Source organism: Phasianus colchicus, chromosome 4 (genome assembly GCF_987193195.1).
Source record: "Phasianus colchicus chromosome 4, bPhaCol1.hap1.1, whole genome shotgun sequence".
NCBI lineage: Eukaryota > Metazoa > Chordata > Aves > Galliformes > Phasianidae > Phasianus > Phasianus colchicus.
Window position 1 is genome coordinate 20,318,456 of NC_143439.1, and position 15,722 is coordinate 20,334,177.

Below are 15,722 nucleotides of genomic sequence, written 5' to 3' on the forward strand. Positions count from 1 at the left end.
CCTGAGGATGAGAGGTCAGGGATTTAGAGAACAAAGGGGTGGAGCATTAGCTGGAGGAGAACAGAAGGAGAAAGCCCATTCTAGAAGGCTCAGGCGAGTGCAGGTAGGTAGAGAATAAATCATGAAAGAAGAGTGACTGAAATGAAATGCTTTAAAACAGTTTTGCCTAAATATTGCAGCAGTACTTAATGCTGATTTCATGTGTCAGGAGAGATCAATAGGGTGTATTTACCAAGGAAGAAGAACATTTACCTCCAGCACAGAAGTTGGAATTGCATCTCTGAAGTGCCTGGAAGTAGGACTTCAATCTTTGGTCCCCTGAGTGTGAGAAAACAATAGAAGGCAGCAATTGTAATTATTGTTGAATTCACTTTCTAACAGTCTTTTGGATTGTGCAGGGATGACCTGGGTGTTTAGCAAAGGTTGAATGACTTATCCACATGCCGTCTTTGATTCCTCACGGCCTGCTTTTCTGTGCAGTTGTATGCAGGATGTATGCAGTGTTTTCTTCCAAAATCTACAGATGGCATCCGGAGGGCAAACAAAAAAAAGCCAAGATCTTTGCAGCGGATTACCACTTTGTGATTATTTGCTTTCTTTGTTGGCTTATTAATTTATTACTAATTCTTGTGGCAAAAGCTTTTAAATGTTACGGAGCTTCGGGCTGAGCTCAGGTAGTGCTGCATGTCATAGTTGTAATTGATTTAATTAATTGTAATTCAACCAATCTAACCAGTGATTTATCATGCTTAGTCAGAAGTAAGGTTTTTGATGATGATTTTGGCTGCTGTAAAGGTCAAAAAGGGATTGTCTTTTGTAAGGGAAAATGTAGAAGCCAGAAAGGCTTGCACTACTTTGTGCAGGAAGACTTGTGTGCCAGAACACTGCTGCTTGTTAGCTTTTTCCCCTAGAACATCCTCATAAGACTTGTAGATTATTTACAGATGTCACCACATTTAGTAGTAACTTTTTTATTTATTGTCTTTGGAAGAGCACGTACTTGCTTTGCTCAGGTATCACAACACAAATGCAAATTTGCTCGTTCCATTTTGTTCCTTCCTGTTGTTTGCTTCTGTATATGCATTAATGCTTGCCTGGAAAATATGAGTTGTTTTCTTTTCCAGAAATGAAAATATGTTCAGACCTGAAGATCCTAGATCTGTATACTGATAGATCACTGAATGGTCTCTTCAGCTTCTCTTTCAGAGTGAAGAGAGTAAGTGCAGTTACCGAAATGTCTAAACTTCATCAACTTTGTACTCTTTTATTGATGCATATATCAGGGGGCATCAGAATGTTATGAAGCTGGTTTGTCTACCCTGTGTATCTGTCTGCTGTCTACTGCTATTATACCATCTGCAGTTTTGTGTGTATTTTTTTAATAAGCATTTTCTATTTCAAAATTAAATATGTTGAAGAGTAGACATCTATCCATTGTCAGAAGCCTGGGTTGGAATCTGAAGAATTAAGTTCAGGTACCACTTCTCCTTAGTGTATCTTTTGGGCTTGAACAGACCGCATAGTCTTTATGCTGTCTGTAAGATGAACAGGAAAATTTCAACTCTGAGTGGTGACGTTTTTACCAAACACAGACCCGACACTTCTCCAGTATAGAGAGCAACTCCTACCAATGCCTAGAAAACTGTAGGGCACATTCAGCTTTGTTCGCAGTGAGATTTGCTATGCTGACACAGTTTCTGAAGGACTTGATGAAGATGTGGTTTTTGCTGGTCAGGCTCATCTGCCTGGGTTGTTTGATGGTATAATTATCCTAAGAGTGAAAAGAGCATAAATGGTGGGAAAGTTCAAGGTGTAAAGTGGCATCTTGGTCTTCTAAATTCTATGGGAGGCTAGACACAATTCATAAGCAGGTCTTTAAGTCCTCTAATGGCCTATGTGTGGTATGTCTGGAGCACAGAAAAAAACAGTTTCAGAATGTAATGCGTGACCACCTGGGAGTCTGAACATTTTAACTTTAAATCGTAGGAGGCCTGGGGGCAAAGCTGGTTTAAAAGTCAAAGTGAAAATATCCTGTTAGTTTTTCTATTTAGACATCCTGCTACATGGGGAGAAATCTCATCTATTAGAGTGGTATTTGGCAGCCTGCATTCCCTGGAGATCTGAGATGAGAGGGAAGGCACAATCAGGTTAGGACAGGGTTCCACTGGCAGGGCTGTTCAGTGAAACTTGCTTTTTGCCTCATTACTGTGTTGCTTTAACTGGATTATATACACTTTTTATGTGATAATTTCGGAATCAAGAATTTAGGAATTCCTAGCATTTTACTTGGATGGTTTTATGTCTCAGATAAATCACATAAACCTCTCTCTTTCTCTCTGTCTATAAAGGGGGACAGTATGTGTTTATGTTACAGTAATGTTGTGGGCATTAGTTGCTTGAAAACTTTAAATGCCAAAGAAGCCTTATTTTTAACAGATGTCTCTCTAATCCCATAGGTTGGCAGCACAAAGCTTCTAAGCATTCAGATGAGGAATTCTGGAATCCAGTCACAGCAAGTTTCTGTAGCTGAGAGTGTGTGAAAGGGAAATCTTGCAAGAGAAAAGGAGTTGGGGTAAGAGCAGAGTAGCTAAGGAAGGTTCATTGTAAAGTGCACGTGAAAAAGTAATAGCTGGTAGTGAAAGCACGAGAAGAGCAGAATGGAGGGACCCAAATGGGGAAAAGGAAATGGCATCTGTTGTGCTAATGCTGGAAACAATTTGGGCTTCATGTTTCTGTGGAACAGAACAGTTCATCAGAACTACAAATAACATACAGTTGTTATTTTCTGATATTCAGCTCTATAGAAGTAGTTCTCTTGATGTGCTTAGCTGTCTTTCTTGAGCTGGAATAGCTTGTGGGACCACTAACTGAAATGCAAATGAACCTTACATGTCTATTTTCAATTCATGCTTCTTGGAAGAAGTGACACAATTCTTGAAAATACCGTAATGATGTTTCTGTGACATGCAAGCTCTTTATTATATACGTAGTATAGCTAATTTGAATAATACCGATAAGCTCAAGGCCTGAAAGTGTAATGTATGCAAGTTGCACTGCATGTGATATTTTTCACTGAATGGTCTTGTGATCTCATGTGAAAACAAAAGTTATTTTTTGAGAGAAGGGAAAAAAGCAAAGGGGGGGGAGGGGTGAAGTGCTCTTTAGCAGGAAGAGACCAAGCTAAATGCAGCAGTTAATGAACATATGTGCAACAGTTCTTAAAACTTCAGCATTTTTTTCTTTTGACTTAAAAGCCTGTCCCCTTTCCAAATATAAATTTATTCAAAATAAGTTCAGCAAAAGCTATTTCTGATGATTAGTTACATAGTGGATAGAAGTAGCTGACTCATTTTCAATCTTCTTCCTTGATGATCAGTTTTTACTCTCTGAATCTTGCATGTAAATTTTCGATTGTGACTTTTCCTATTAAAAAAACCTTCATTTTTAAAGGTTTCATTCTGAAACAATGTTGTACTGAAGTCTTCTGACCCATCAAAAGCAGAGAGTACTCAGAAAACTCCTTAGAAAAATAAGAAGCTATTTTTCTTGATTTAAAATACGCTCTTTTTCAGAATATGAGTAACAAAAAAAGCTTATTTTGTAGCTGTAACCATTTTCGGTATCTACTATTACTGGTAATTATGATCAGAGATGAGTATAGTCGGTACTTCACATATATGTAGCACCTCAAAGAGATAATACTCTAAGTAGAAAATAAAAAGTGGGAGAAGAACTAAATGCTTTCCTGCTGTGCTGTTGAGAGAACTTGCAGAGCCCCTGAACCTTGGTGGGTTAACCAGGAACAGTATCTTACATGTGGGGGAGATGAATTTCTCTGAGCCTTATCCTGACCTCTCAGGCTGTGTCATATAATGGCATGGTGTTATTGTCTGATGAAATGGTATATTTGGAGCAGCGGTGGCTGTTTGTAGCACAGAACAGTTGTTTAAGCACGATTAAAGTTTAATTGATAGACTTAGCGTACCTTAAATATTAAAAACATAGGATAGTGGAACATTAAATCTATACTGCTGTGTATTAATGTCTCGCTTGTCTAAGCACCAGATGTTACTAAGGCCCAGAAATTAAGCCTTGTATTCACAAAGGAGAGAGAAGTATATATAAAAGCACAACTCACCTTGAGGAATGACTTTTCCCTGGACAAAAAACTGCCTTTTGTGTCCTGGCAGCTGAATCCTAGAGCTTCCATGAATGAGGCTAGCCAAGATATATTTCTCTAATGTGCAGCCAAACTGTGAAGAATTACTCCCTTCTGTGAGTTAAGCTAGTATTCCTTGATTGTTTTTTGTAAACTATTTGAGCTGGCATTTGGAGATTACTGACCTACCCTACACTAATGCAGAACCCTTAAAGCAGTTGATGAAGGACTATCACCTTACACCTGGTGCCATGGGTAGGACGTTAAAATTCTTTGTTACTTGGAGAAACTTGTGCATGTAACACAGACCTACAGAGGCCGATCTTTCTGCTTACTTTCAATCCTGTCATGTTGATGAAAGCAAATGCTAGAGCCAATTCCTTCGGCAGGGTGACTAAGTATTTGTGTGATGGGACCATAGCCATTTAACTTGAGTTGTTCATACAGCCGCAATAATGAACCATATTTGTTAGTAGCTTTCCATTAATAAAGAATTCTGGTATTTGGTTTTTAATTCAATGTGATGATGTTCATTTCAGTAAAAATGTGGTGTTTCAACCATATGCTTAAGTGTTAACATGTTTAATGCCAGCAGCCACAAAATATTTACATTTAAAGATGTGGAGCCAAGTTAAACTTGATTGCAACTATATTAAGGGGATTATGGCATTATCAGCAAAAAACAGCTGTGATAATCAATTGAACAATCTCTTGCTTTTTTATTTTCCAAACATGTTCAGACATATCTGCCCTCATTGGAATTTGTGCTCTAGTTACTATGGTAAGTCCTGGTGTGGCTGGATTGGGTTTCAAGAGGCATTTCATTCCATGAAACCCTTGAAAGGGAGGGATAGGAAGATAAGGATTTCCATGGTTTTATTCGATACTGTCTCTCCTGTCAGGAGACCAGAAAATGCTACATGTTTTCTTTTGACAGTGTGCTATTTAGCTACATTAAATTAAGCAGCAGTTCTGGAAGAGAGATTTTACAAGTAACACAGGGCATTGGAGTGAATTTCCCCAAAGATTGTAGGTGTACAGTGTATAACCGTAGCGAATGCCTCATGAGGTTTTCACCTCTCAGATCAGGCTTGCAAAGATTCACTTGTCTGATTGAATAAGAGAGCCAAGGACGTTCTGATAGAAATGTCTGATGGAGGGATAACCACACGTTTCAAGTCAGCAGATTTGAGGGAGTGGTAAACAAGCAAGGTGTGGCATGGATGGTTAGTGAGGGACATCTCTTCAGCAGTGGTACAGACAGAGGAAATGGTCTGTTTATAGACCAGTGTCAGAACTGGGACTGCAGTGCAGGAATGAAATCTCTGCTTTGTTTTAAATGGTAATGAACAGGTGATTCCCTTTTCTAGTGGAGTCCCAAATAGTGATAGGACATGAACATGAAGCTGAGACTTTGCATAAGAATTCAGCCTTCAAAAAAATCCCCTTGTGACAACCTTAAACCCTGGATGTTCATCTGAAAATCTTTGATACTAGTTTGGAAAGAGGATAAGAAAAGGCTTTTTTTTTTTTTTTTTTTACAGTTCCCCTTTCCATCTGAAAAAGAGAACCATCTGAGGATCAGAGAAATGAGAAGTTCAGCAACACTTTTACAGTCTGTTTGTTGGCAAACACTTGGTCATTTTTCTTTTTCTTCCTCCCCCCCCCTTTCTCTCTTTTAAAGTTGTTAATTCCAGTTAGACCCATTCCAGATGATGTCGGAGAGGACTGACAGGGAGTTAGCAGCATGGTGTGATCCATCCACAAGTGATCTCTGCAGAGATGGAGTTCTGCATCCCATATGCATTTTGTACTCGATATGGCTTACCCTCTGAGGAGTTCTGCTTCTTTGTTGAGACAAGAAGATAGCAGACTCATGCAATTGAGAATGAAAAGCTGAGGAACAGAGGAAAAATTGATCTGCTGCATGGGATTAGGCAGCAATAGAGGCTGTAGTCAGTTTTCCCTTTGCTGACCTCATGTTTCAGATGCTGGGGATGGTGACAGTTCAGACAACAGGGGACTTATATTAATTTCTGCAGGGTGCTGATTTGTTGGTGGGAGTATTGGAGCTGCAGTGCATCTGCAAGGCAAGAGGAGACAATACACACTATGGAGTTGAAGTGGATTAAAACGAGGGAGAAAGTACTGTTCCAAAGCTGTAAAGACAGATTTTCTGAGGTATCCTTTTTTCTACTTTGTGCATTACTACTAATTTTATACTTGTGGAGGGGAGCAAATGAAAGAGACCCTTCTTTCCATTGTTTATTCTAAGTGCCCACCAGCCTTTCTGTATCACTCAGCAAAACTCTGTGACATGCACTTGGCCCACAGCTGCTTGTTTCTCATTCTGATAATATGTTCAGACTGTGGTGTTGCTTAGAAAGGGGTTATGCAGTGGTTGCCCCAACTCTTCCAGTTTTTCTGGGCACCAGCCAAATCTGAAAGGAGGATGAGCATGAGAACATTTCATTGATTCACTTTTTAGACCATCTAGCTCTTGAGTTATCTTGTGTTATTTTCCTAGTTACAGTGTCTGTTCAAGAAAAGATCTGTACAGTGCAGGCACTGACCCAAGAAGGAAAAGAGTAGTTGGAAATGTCAGGAAGAATGGAAGGAGTACTTCCACATTTGCAGGAGTTTCACATTTGGTTGTGCATTTACCATAGTTTTCTCATAGTTTTCTTATTTCTTTTTTTTTTTCTTGGCCTTTATATAGTGACTTGGTCCAATTCCTTGCAGTGAGTTAGAACAAAGTTTTTTTCATTAAGGTGATTACATTTGAAAGTCTTCTGGAAAACATGGTTTGGTGAGGCAAGTGAAAATGAGTTCAAATCTTAAAATATACATCTCCCCATACTCTCAAACATAAAGATTAAGTCAAAATGAAAATGTTTAATAGAAGCTTAAAAGTTTAAGAACAGTTTAAGAAAAGTTTAAGCTTATTTTTTTTTAATCTTGAAATAGTTGGGAAATTGTCTCTTGCACTGCAGATTCCAAATTTTAAGTGCAGCCATTCCCCAAGAGTTATTACAGATGTTGATTTCTGCATGTGATCTAGTGGTTATGGCAATTGATGAACTTGCATCATGAGGACTTTCAAGTTTTATTGCAGACTGAGTCTTTTAGTGACCTTTGAGTGACTCTTGGTTAAACACCTACATAAGGAGCTCGATGTTCAGCAGTGAGAAATGGCTGCAGCTTCCCCGTGTGCTGCTTCAGCTTGGCCAAGACCCATGCAGAAGAGCAGACGCAGCATCCCACTGCCCTGCACTTCTGCCTGCACTCAGCTGGGGTAGCTAAGCAGCTGCCTTCTCTGACAGTCCTCTTCCTTCCCTTTCCTTGCTCTTCCTTGACTTGCTCTCTTGTCGTCTTCTGCAACCACAGAGCTTCTCCTTCTCACTGTATGCACTAGAATGGGGACAGGGAAGAGGAAGTGGTGGTGGTGTGTCAGCTCTGCCTTCCTGGATGCGTGCTGTTTCCTATGGATACATGCTGGAGATGGGAGTTAACTGTCACTGCCCTTTTTTTTCCCCTGATTACAGACTCTTGGTTGAATGTTCTGAGGTTTGCTTTCTTATCAGTTTGTGACAAATGTTTCAGTACCGTAAGTGGAAATGTGCCATTTAGATCTCTGGGAGTCTTATAGGAGGTGAGGGAAGAGAAAAAGGGGGTAAAATGAGAACAAGGGAGTAAGATAAGGAGAAATGACATCTTCACCCAGATCGGTTTCCTGTTTAACTCTACGAGGTAGTTGGATGACTTGAGCACAGCTGCATGGTCATAATATTCACATCCTCACTGACTCAGTGACTTGGTGGTTACTCATGGGAAGGCAAAGACAGGGACTGCTGGGACCCACTGTCATGTGGCACAGTAGGGTCTCTGGTGCTGTGTCTTGCGCTGGGTTGCTGGGAACAGCAAAATCTCTTCTTGTGTCACAAACCACCATTGTACTGTGAAAACCCAAGCCTAGGAGACAAAGCACAAAGAATCCTAGTGCAGGCAAGTAAATGCTTGAATGTTACTAATTTCCATCATCAGCATTGACTTTTTCATACAAAGAGATGAGGTGATGGGTCTGGGGCAGCTAGCAGTCACAGAAAGAAGCATTCAGTTGCCTGGGCAGTAGCTGCTGTCCCCATTTCCTCCAGAGAAAGGAACTAGAGGTGGCTGTGGTTTTAGTACACATCACTTTCAACTGGCTTTGCACATCATGAATGACATGCTTACCATAGTTTGGAATATGCTGACCTAGGTGAAGGGAAGCCAATGAATTACAGCTCTCAAGCCTGCTTGACACTACAGTGCCATACATGAGTGCTGCCTCTACAAGGAGTTGTTCCTGATAAGATACAGCAAGCCAGTGGTGGAGTTTCTTATCTCATTATTAGCACAAGTGCTGAATCAGACCCAGGATTTACTTTCTCAAATCTTAGTCCACAAGAAATTTGGAAAAACAGGTAGAGGAGGGAAAGCAGACAGCGAGATGGCTAATTTACTTCTGTTGCTGTAATCCTTTGGCTTCACTGAACACATCAGAAAAGGATGGGAGAGGTGCCCATGGTTGGATGTGGTGATGAAGCAACTCCTGGAGAAAGTATGTGAATGGAGTCATTTGGGACTTCAGTCTTGTTTCAATTCATTCAGTTAATTAAGGAAGGAGGAAATCTGTGTATTAGAGGCCAGGATCCAGATAAAAAAGCTAGTCCATCTTTTACAAGGCAGAGGGTATCCTAAATGGATGGTGAGGCTGTGCTGGCAATAGCAGGCTGTTGCTTTACCAATTCAAGGGTGGCCTTGTCTGCTTTTGGCAAAGGGCAGAAGTAAGAGAGGCTCTGCACTGCTGGCAACATAATACTTCTCTGATGCTCTGGAAATATTCCAAGGTTTCAGTGCTGTGTGCTGAATATACTTAAAACAGCCTAGATTATTTGATGGGGCTGTTATAACATGCCTCCTCTGGTATTTTCACAAAATAACTGCTATGTTTTGGTAGAAGAGTAGTGGGATTATCTGTATTTGAGAGATCCTGGACAAGTTGGTTGAGGGCTTTGCAACTTTTTCGTCTTGAACTCAAAAAAAAATGTTACTTCTCCATTGGGGAATTTTGAAACGTTCAAACTAAGCAGCTGTTTTTTCAGCTGTTACAGGTATTAAACAACAGCAAGAAAATCCTCCATTCTGACCTGTCACAGGAAATAATCTTTTCTCGAGCATGTTGAACAGCTGTGTTCATTGCTTTTCCTGCAACAGTAAAGCTCAGCTTCTCAATTTGTTACCTGCACAGTGGCTCATCAAAATCTTAAGCTAATGGTATCAAAAACTGAAATATTAAAATTGCAGATGTCTTAAGTGCTTTGTTGGGGTTCATGAGTTATAGGAGCTACACATGAGTTGATGTTTGGAAGTGACCTACTTTGAAGACATTTCTCCTTTTTAAAAAATGCTAAATGCTTTTCACCTTTCTCCCCATTGCAGTGCAAGTGACTGCCTAATAACACTATTTTAAATTGTATTGCTTTTTCTGTAATAATTAACAGCACTGAAAAATACTTAACTGAATTATGCAAATAAAATTCTAACTAATAATGCTGACCTTCTCTGCTCTGACCTTTTCCTCTCTGACCCACAACACTTTTCCCCATGTTGTCTGACCATCTCTGACCAATGACTTTCTCTTCTTTTGTCTTTTCTGGCCTCTTTTTTTTCTTTTTCTCTGATTTCGCCTTCTCTCACATCCTCATCTGACCTCCTGTGATCATCTTTCTGTGACCTTGCTGGGCATTCTCTGAAGAAGCGTGGGAAGACAAAAGAAGAGATGGTTGGAGCATGCCAGCACCAGAGAGGATGAGAAATGGCCAAAGAAGGCCAAAGATGATTGCAGTCTGTTCTTCAGGAAACAGGGCAGGGGAAATGCAGTAATGACAAGGGGTAATGTAGAGACACATTTTGGGTCCTCTGCTTAACTATGCATATAGCTTGTAGCCAGTTTAAAAAGCCCCAGTAACTGATGGCCTACATAGATGTTAGGACTACTACACATATCATGGTTGTAATTGCTACATTTTTTTTTGTTTGGTTGGTTTGGTGTTTTTTGTCGTGATCAATAAAGGAGCTATTTTCATTATCAGTGGAACCAATCCTGTAAAATCTTGCTCTGAGAATATCCTGAAGGCTTCCTTTACTGGGAGACTAACGTATCTATTTCTGGCTTGAATATGCTTATTGTTTAGATTAAAATCTGCTTTGTGTGGTCAGCATAGTTGAAAGCATGCAGATTGCCTTCTGACTCCTACATTATCAACACAAGAATAAATTCAATCCTAAGTAAAAAGGCAGGAAATAACATGCATTGCTTGAAAAAGAACACTGAACTTTCATGTTCAGATTTTTAAGGTTAACAGTTACTTTCCCTTTTTTTTTCTACTTTCACATAACAACAGAACCTTAGCTCTGATACAGCCCAAGTTTTTGGTGTCTTTCAAACTACCCCAAAAGCTAAGAAGCAGGAAGCTGTGGTCTATAATTGCTAGGATAAATAAAAATTGACTTTTACTGTGTCATTTTGAGAATCATTTGAGATCAAAACTGTGATTGAATTGTTGTTGCATTACAGAAATAAAAGAATAGAAACATTTTGAGGTGGAATTACCAGATCTAGTTAGACCAGAAAGCCTGTACACTGCAACTGTATTCAAATTCTGTGTGTAGCAACAGTAATTTCAGGGTGATGTGTATACTGTCGCATGTACAGCAGCTAAAGCCATTTCAGCTGGCTGAGTGCATGGGATGGGCATCTGGAAGATGATATGAGAAGTAGAGACATCAGTCAAAAGGAAGGGAGTTGGCAGGAGAGTAGTGCTTTGCACTAGCTTGTATACATGGAGAGTAGTGAGAAAGCCATAGTCAAAAAAAGATGCAGTTTAAAAAGAGATTACGTTTTCAGTTGTGCTTGTCCCTCCCCTCAAGCATCCTTTCAACGGTACAAGTTTTTATAAAGAAAACTATGGCATAAGGGTGTGAGACACCTTAAAGAATTAGCAGGGGCCTACCAGCTCTCTGAAGATAAATACTGTCAGTCTCAGGGGCCTGTTGATTATCCAGCAGCAATTTGATCTCATGCTCTGTTGGTTCAGTGCTTTGCCACACAGTGTTGGCATTGTTATTTAGGGTGTTTCATGTAAACCTGTGTGAGCTGGTTTATCCTGTTTAGAGTGTAAGCTAGTTCTCCCTCTCCCCACAGCTGAATTTTATGCTTTCATTGCATTGAATGCTTTCATTATTTGACCCTGAACCCTTAAATGTGATCATGAACAAAAACAGCTATGACCAGCTATGACTTTTCTTAACATAAGATAGGAGCTTTGCTTTGGATTGCCGTACCCCATTACATTTGGAAATGAAGTCTTTAAAGCTGATGGCAGTAACTGAAGAACCTTTATAGCGTCGGCATTTCTTAGGCTACGATCCTGGGTTGCTGCTCAGCCATAAAATATGGAATGCTATCCCAGGGAGGATGGAAAGTAAAACACTCAAAACTGTGTGCTCTCACATATGTGAGCAAATCAACAAAGTGGGAGGAAATGGGCAACTAAAAATAGCAGGCATTCAGAGTTCGAGCCTAATTTTTGTTGAGAAATTTTAGTAAGTAACAGGACAGCAAGCATAGCCTTGGATATTGCTCATTTGGTTTCCAAAAGGAGCAGATAGTCCTTTGATTTATTTATTTCTCAGATGTTGAGAAGCAGTGCATTCGGGCACCGTTCCAGTGAGTCTGATTATGGTAGACAAGAATTGCTGTCTCTCCCTGCCACCTGTGTGGAGCACTGGGCTGCAGGAAGGAGCAACACCCACAGTTTAGCCCAGTTGTGACCATCTAGATGTGTAGACTGTTGAATGCTAATTTTTCACTTCTAATTCCCCAGACACTCTTGTCCTCCTATTGGCATTCTCAGAATATGCTTTTCATGCTGAAGTGGCATGGCATATTCTTTTCACCTGAACCGTAGGCTGCTCTCCCTGCTGCCCTTGAGCTTTCTAAGCTGTCTTTTAGCACACTGGTATGTTTGACCTGTGTTAGAGTTTCAGGCCTCCTGTTTCCGTGGAAATTCAGCCCCTGTGAAGCAGAACAAATGGATCTGGATCCCAGCAAGTAGACAGGGAGCTATGTCTAATTCCCACATCCTGAATGAGAGCTCTAACCGCTAAGGAAGGGCAAGGAAACTGTTGCTTCCTCTGGCCATGCTGTGTAGTAAAGATGCTGCCTTCATCAGAGCAAAGTGGAAGGTAGGGCAGCTCACCGTGCACGGAGCTGTTTTACATGGATTTCTCTCTGAGGCATCAAACCCTTTCCTGTATTTTGCACGGGGAACATTCTTGCTTAACACACAGCTGTTGCTTCTGCTGCAAAATATGGAGGCTAAAGCTGGTAAGTATTTCTGTGCAGTCCTGCTGTGCAGAAAACCTGGGTGCACAGATTAATAGCTTGTTCCTTAAGGTGTATTAACACCACAGTTCTCAGGAGTAGTGTATTCCTTTGCAGGGAAAAAGTACATTTGATGTTACTTTCTTCCCAAACCTTCCCTGCAGCAGTGTGCATATCAAATATGCATTAGCTTCCCCCCCACCCCCAATGTGTGTAATTTTGACAGTTAAAATGGACAGAATTAAAGGAGCCAACATAATGCCAGACCCCGTGTCCCACCTGCACTGCAGGCTGCTGTCAGCACACCAGTCAGTCATCATTTCCATCTGTGCAAGGGTTTCTTCCCCCCCTCCCTAAAAAGCAAAACTGCATTTGCTGCAAATTATGGCTTTCCACATTTCCACTGCTGTGGCTATGCTGCTTCCTGTCGTGGGTTCATTAATAGATTATTTTCTTGTTAGCTACAGGTAGAGCTTTGACCTAGAGCTGATTAGGGAAAAGAACTTCTGTATCTGTTATCTTTTCTCTCTCATAATTAGCCTAATTATGCTACTATGCCCAAGACAGAAATCTCAGATAGCCTGCTGTGGGGCTACAGAAACAGTCTGGACTGTAGAAATGGGAGTTTGCTATTAATCAAGGGATGGTTGGGTTCTGTGGTATCAGAGAAAATTTAAATTACTGCATTACAAAGAAAGCAACCAAACCAGTGGGAAGGGTTCCCTTCTTCCCCACCCAGTTATATCCAATTAACCAGTAGGAATGCAAAAGCAGGTTCTGTCATTTCCACTTCTTAAAGGTAAATTGGCATGCTTATGAGACGGAATTTTTTAAGGGCACAGTATTTCAGTTTGTAGGTAGAAATCAAAATCACCCAAATGACACCACTCAGGCTTTGATGTGGTGGTGCAGTACTACACTACTGCACTTGGTAGTGATGTGTTCACCTGGGAGCCTGCTCTGCTATGCTGGCTGAGGGTACACACAGCTGAGCAGTGTGGGTGGGACTGGCACTAATTCCTATTAGGGTGGGCGCTGCTTTCCACAGGTGTAGGGTTTTCCCTTCCCAGAGTGCCCTGGCTGGGCTGCAGAGGCCAGCTGTCTCTGATGGTAGGTTATAAAACAAAGGCAAAGGAAAGGAGGGCTCTTTTGAAGTTAGACCTTAGCAGACTTCAGGGAAATAGGAGTTAATGAGGTGAGTTTGGTTTTGTGCTTTTGTTTTTTATGAAGCTCCAGTAATTTTGAATATGTGGCTGAGTTTGTAACAATCTCAAATCAGTTGAGGTAAAGGTAGGGCTCCCTTTAAGAAGGGGATGGCTGAACTACCAACAAGTCTGGAAAGCATTAAGAAGAAATCTCGGAAGTGCAGGAGTTTAAGTGTACGCTTGAGGAAACTAACATCTGTCTTACTGTTGCCTTTTTCTCTCTCTCCCTCCACCCCCATTGTGTTTGCTGCTTAGAGTATGTACTGGTTTATCTGGTAGCATGGCTGATCAGGCAGAATTTAACAGGGCTGTAGTTCTCCGTGGCCATCTCAAAGGTGGCTGCTGTGGTACTATCAAATTGTAATTCCCTTCGTAAAGTGAATACTGTACCTAAACAGTGCCCAGCAGGAAGGAAGGGCAAAGCTTCATGAGAGGAAGTTGATTATGATGTTAGGTGATGGTGGTGATACGGAAACTGAGTTCTTCCTTGGGCTCAGGGTTTGGATTCCTCATCTCTATGCCCTTCAAAGGACTTTTCCAACAAGATAGAAGTAGATTCTTGTTCAGTGGCAGTAGTCTTCATTCATCTCTTTGTATTAATCTTGCAGTCTTGAGAGAGTTATAGTATTGGTGTCCATATCTGAAATGGAATGAGGGGCTTGAGTGTCTTATGCTCCCTTCCAGAATGAGGTTTGAGGCTTGATCTACCACCTGTATAATTTTTTAGATAAATGCTTAATTGTTTGATCTGAAAGTGATGATTCCTGCTCTGAGAGTAGGGGTGTGAGTACTAGTTTTTAACCAGAGACTGTGTGCAAAGCAGTGCTGCTGCTTCATAAACCCCTGAAGGTCTAGGGCAGGCTTAGGAGCTCTGCCACGAATCCCAGGCTGTGTTGCATATCCACCCCTGTGTCTTTTGAGCTCCCTGCTTGCCCCTGGGCTTTGGGTTAGTGCAATGATTGTATTAATGTAGTGCTATGTCCTGACTGGCAGTTGTGTTAGGTGCTGTAGTGCCAACCTGCTCTGAGCTGAGTTGCTTGCTGTTAGTTAGCGTCAACCCTGCCAGGAAAGAAACCATTGAAACTTGTGTGAGTTGAATGCTTGGTGTAATAGAGTATCTTACAACATTCAGGGGACAGTGGGATTTTCATTTTGTTTGTTTGTTTTCATGGTAAGACTTAAGAATAAGTTTTTAAATGAAAGTAATCCAGTTAAAAATGGAAAAAGCACTCTGGGTTGTGCTGCTGCATCCTGTGGTATAAATGTGCGTGCTGTTTGAGTGCTCTGCCTGTGATAAAATAACCTGAGAGAGAGGAAGATGTCTTTAATCTCACGTCCCTGGCTCCCAGCCTGAAGGTGTTCCATAAACAGAGCCGTAGGTTAGATGTGATATGGGGCGTGTTATATTTTTATGTGGCAGGAGAATGAAAGTAAGGCTGCAAGTAGGGTTCTTGAGACTTGACACGAGAAAGGACCTGTGTGGCATTACTGGAAACAGAACTGTCTTGATGTATGGTGCCTGTTCCTGTGTTGTGTAGTTCTCAGGCTGCAAGTAAATGCTCTTACAGCTCACAGAGTGTCTGGATTTGTAACGTACTATTGATAGGACTGTTGTGTTAGTGTAATAATTAACACATTTTGGAAGCAGATATGCAGTTGAGCATGGGGGGGCTGGATGTCTAAACTAGGTTAGTGGCTTGGGGCCCTAGCAAGCAGGTAAAACTTCTTGTTGAGAAGAACAAGACTGTTTTATCCTGGCTTACCAAAGAAATCTGAGACTTTAAGCAAAGGAGAAACTGCCTGCATCTGGAAACATGTTAGATTTCAATTAGATTTCACTAATTTTAAGTGGCTGAGTTCCAGCTAGGAAGTGTGAATTGGTTTATTAATGAGCTGTTACTGACATTCCTCTCTGTTTACTCATGTTGCT

General features: G+C 41.0%; 1 long non-coding RNA gene across 1 annotated transcript in view; it reads left to right on the forward strand.

The window, feature by feature from the left end:
* Positions 1 to 5,686: 5,686 nt before the first annotated feature.
* Positions 5,687 to 15,722, forward strand: part of LOC149918108 (uncharacterized) — a 37,378-nt gene continuing 27,342 nt past the window's right edge. The window contains exon 1 of the long non-coding RNA XR_016465888.1: positions 5,687 to 13,782. This is a non-coding gene — a long non-coding RNA (uncharacterized LOC149918108). The remainder of the gene's footprint in view (positions 13,783 to 15,722) is intronic.